Genomic DNA, 4,443 nt, shown 5'->3' on the forward strand with positions numbered 1-4,443 from the left:
ATTCATACCAGATGGAGGCATTGCCAAACCCTCAAGGCTTTATTTGTGTCTACGTTAAGAGAGGAAGGCAGAGAAACAGATGCCAGAAACAATCAGACAGTTGTCAGGGCAGGAAAATAAAAACACTGAAGGGAAGCTGTGTCTTGTGAAACAGACAGTTAAGAAATTAAAACATCTGATCACAAAATGCTATGCCCAGAGGCATTAATCTTTGGTTTCTTAAAGAAAAGAAAAATGATAGACAGAAGAAATACAGTTCCCAGAGGTAACTTAATTCCCTACGAAACATTGGAATATACAGAGTTTAGAAAAAATAAGAATTTTTTTTTATTTGGGAAGGAATAATAGTAATTACAGACGTTGACTGAGCAAATATTGAAAATAATATTGCATATATTTAGTCATTATTGTTATTAGGGTAATGATGAAAATTTTGGTGACTAGTTTTTTAACTTGTGGAAAGTTAATAATTAGTATTATGGTCATTTATTAGTGCTTTTCACCAAAAATTTCCCTTTTGGCATCCCTCAAAGTTGGATTTTGCTGTGTGACTTATTTTGATGACTAACATGGGTGTGGAGGTGATGGGTGTCTCTTGCAGGTGGAAGATTTAACATCTAGTGCATAATTCTACACATTCCTTTTTTTCCAGTCTTGACAATTGTGGAAGCACTGAAGTGCAGTGTGGGATCCTGAATAAGGGTGATGTACAACAGAGCAAGGTGTAGCAAAAGTCTGATTGTTCTAAGCCATTGATTTTGGGGTTACTTATTTCCAAGCATAACCTAACCTCTCCCTTTGGATGTCAATATTTGGTAATAAATTCCAGGCATTCCTAGGATAGCAACCGATTTCTCTGCTCATGGGCTTTTAGAAAATTGTTATCAGTTATGTAGATTCTACAAAAAGGGCTTTGGCGAATTTGAATACATAAAATTAGCAGATCCCTTGGAAAAGATTATGTGTGTTTTGTTTTGTTTTGTTTTGTTTTGGGACAGAGTCTCTCTCTGTGGCAGAGGCTGGAGTGCAGTGATGCGATCTCGGCTCACTGAAACCTCCACCTCCCGGGTTCAAGCGATTCTCATGCCTCAGCCTCCTGAGTAGGTGGGATTACAGGTACCTGCCACCATGCCTGGCTAATTTTCGTACTTTCTGTAGGATGGGTTTTCACCATGTTGACCAGGTTGGTCTTAATCTCCTGACTTCAGGTGATCCACCTGCCTCGGTCTCCCAAAGTACTGGGATTACAGGTGTGAGCCGTGAGAATGGCGGAGCTTGCAGTGAACCGAGATCGCACCACAGCACTCCAGCCTGGGCGACACAGCGAGACTCTGTCTCAAAAAAAAAAAGAAAAGAAAAGAAAAAAAAAGGTTTGAGAATGTGATTTTTTTTTTTTCCAGCAACCTTAGCATGTAGTATGATATTCTTTTGGGGTCAAATAATTCACTGGAAACCTGTGCATCACATGCACTAACTGAGATTCAAAAAGCAGTTATACTAAGAAGTGGCTGAATTTAGATGTGTGAGCCAAGTCTTGAGCCCATACTATGAGAAAATCTGAGATCTGGGTCAAGAAAATTGATCCAAAGACAGGAGACGAATCTAGTAGGCAGACAGTGAAGGGACAGAGAGGACGGGTATAATGCAAGTCACGTTTTTCAAAATTAGTGAAAGATGAGAAACTACAGGTCTAAAAAGACTAGATACCCCTAAAAAAATAAATATCAAAACAAAACAAAAGCAACAACAACAATGACAATAAAAACAGCCTCCTACACTTAGATACATCACTGTCAACTAGCTAAAAATGAGAGATTAAGGGAAAAATACATCTTAAAGGCAGCCTGAATTGGGACGGTTGAGGTGCTGCACAGAGAGGAACAAGGGTAAGAAACACATCAGACTTATCTAAAATTATACAAGACAGAAGACAATTGAATGCGCATCTTAAAAATGCTGCAATAAACAATAAGTACTATCAACCCAGGCTTCTCTACCTGGTGAAAATATCTTTGAAAAACAAAGACATAATAAGCACTTTTTCAAACCAACAAAGGCTGAGAGGATTTCTTGCCTGAGACCTGCAGTACAAGGTATGTTAAAAGACATTCCTCAGGCAGAAGGAGTGTGAGATCTAATGGAAAAAGATGAAAGCCATTTTTTGTCACTGTTAAACTCTTTAAAAATCATTGACTTTCAAAGACCAAAATAATTGACTTTCAAAGCACTGTGAGTTATAACAAATGTAGAAGTAAAATGTATGAAGATATAGTTCAAAGGATGGGAAGAAAGAAATTGAAGTATACATGAATAGTGTAAAAATGTTTGATGGTAGAATATGCTAACATTTTGTTTATTATAAACCCTAGAGCAATCATTAAAAATTTTAAAAAGCGATGTGGCTAAAAAGCCAACAGTTTAGATGAAAAATAATAAAAAATAATAATTAGTAGAAAAGAAGGTAGAAACAGAGGAATAATGAGGACCAACAACAGATGGAGCAAATAGAAAACAAAAATCAACATGCTCAACTATATCAATAATTACATTAAATGTAAATGATTTAAATACCTTAGCAAAAGGCAAGTCTATCAATTTAGATAAAAAAGACACAACAATGTGGTATCTATAAGAAACCCACCTTACATATAAATACATCAATGTAAAGCAAAATTATGTGAAAGCATATAGCATTTTAAAGAAAGATGGAAGTATTAATATCAGCAAAGTCAACTTCAAAACAAAGACTATTACCATATGAAAAAGGTTTTCTATATAATAACAAAAGAAGACATTACAATTTTGTCATCTTAACTATTTTTAAGTGTACAATTTCAGAGTAATTATGTTTACGACATTGTGAAACAGATTTCCAGAACCTTTTCATTTTGCAGAACTGAAACTACACCCATTAAAATAACAACTCCCCTTTACCTCTTCCCCCAGCTCATGGTAACCACTATTCTACATTCTATATTTATAAATTTGACAACATTGAATACTTAATATAAGTAGAATCACATAGTATTTATTTGTCCTTTTTTTTAAAAAAAAAAATGACTTATTTTTGTTACTATAATGCCCTAAAGCTCCATGCATATTATAGCATAGTATAAGATTTCCTTTCTCTTTAAAGTTGCACAGCATTTTATTCTATGTACATAATATATTTTGTTTATTCATTGCTTCATGAGCCTTTGGGTCCCTTTCATCTCTTGGTTATTGTGAATGGTGCTGCTATAAATAGTGTGCAAATATATCTTCAACACCCTGCTTTCAATTCTTTTGAATATGTACCCAGAGGTGGGATTCTGGATCATAAAGTAGTTCTATTTTTAATTTTTTGAGAACCTCCATATCATTTTTTATAGTGGTTGTACTATTTTTATTTTCTGCCAAAATTATATAAAGGTCTCAATTTCTCTACACACTCATCAACACTTGTTATTTTCTGTTGTTCATGATGGAAGTCATGCTAATGAATGTGCAGTGATATTGCACTGTGGTTTTGATTTGCATTTCTCTGATGATCAGTGACATTGAACATCTTTTCGTATGCTTTCTGGCCATTTGTATAGCATCTTTGGAGAAATGTCTCTTCACGCCCTTGGCCTATTTTGTGATTGGGTTAGATTTTTTGTTGTTGAGATATAGGAGTTCTTTATTTATTCTGCATATGAATTCCCTATCAGATATCTGTGATTTGCACATATTTTCTACTTTTTCCCCATTTTATAGATTGCCTTTTCACTCTGTTGACTGTTCTTTAATGACCAAAAGTTACAAACTATGATGGATTTCCATTTGTCTGCTTTTTGCTTTTATTGACTGCTTTTGGTGCCACATCACAAAATGTTACCCAATTAGCATGAAACTTTTCATCTGTTTTCTCCTAGGAGTTTTATAGTTTTAGATCTTTCATTTAGATCGTTAATCCATTTTGAATTAATTTTGTGTGTGGTGTAATATAAGGGTCCAGATTTATTCTTATGCCCATGGATGTTTAGTTTTCTTTGCTCTATTTGTTGAACAAATTGTCCTATTCCCATGGAGTGGTACCAGCACTTTGTCAAATATCATTTGATGATATACATAATGGTTTATTTCTGGACTCTCAATACTATTCCACTGGTCTGTATGTCTGCCTTTATGCAAATCCCACATTGTTATGATTATTGTGGCTTTGTAATTTTTTTTGTAAATATGTAATTTGTAAATATTCTTGAAATATGGAAGTGTGAGTCCTCCAATTTTGTTCTTTCTTTTTTTTTTTTTTCCAAAATTGTTTGGCTTTCAGGGTACCTAGAGATTCTATATGAATATTAGGATAAATATTTTTATTTCTGCAGAAAAATGCCATTACAACTTTGATAGACATTTCATTGAATCTGAAGATCACTTTTTGTGGACATATTAAAAACATATCAGTTATTTGTGTCTCCT

The sequence above is a fragment of the Chlorocebus sabaeus genome, chromosome 2 (genome assembly GCF_047675955.1).
Source record: "Chlorocebus sabaeus isolate Y175 chromosome 2, mChlSab1.0.hap1, whole genome shotgun sequence".
Classification (NCBI taxonomy): Eukaryota; Metazoa; Chordata; class Mammalia; order Primates; family Cercopithecidae; genus Chlorocebus; species Chlorocebus sabaeus.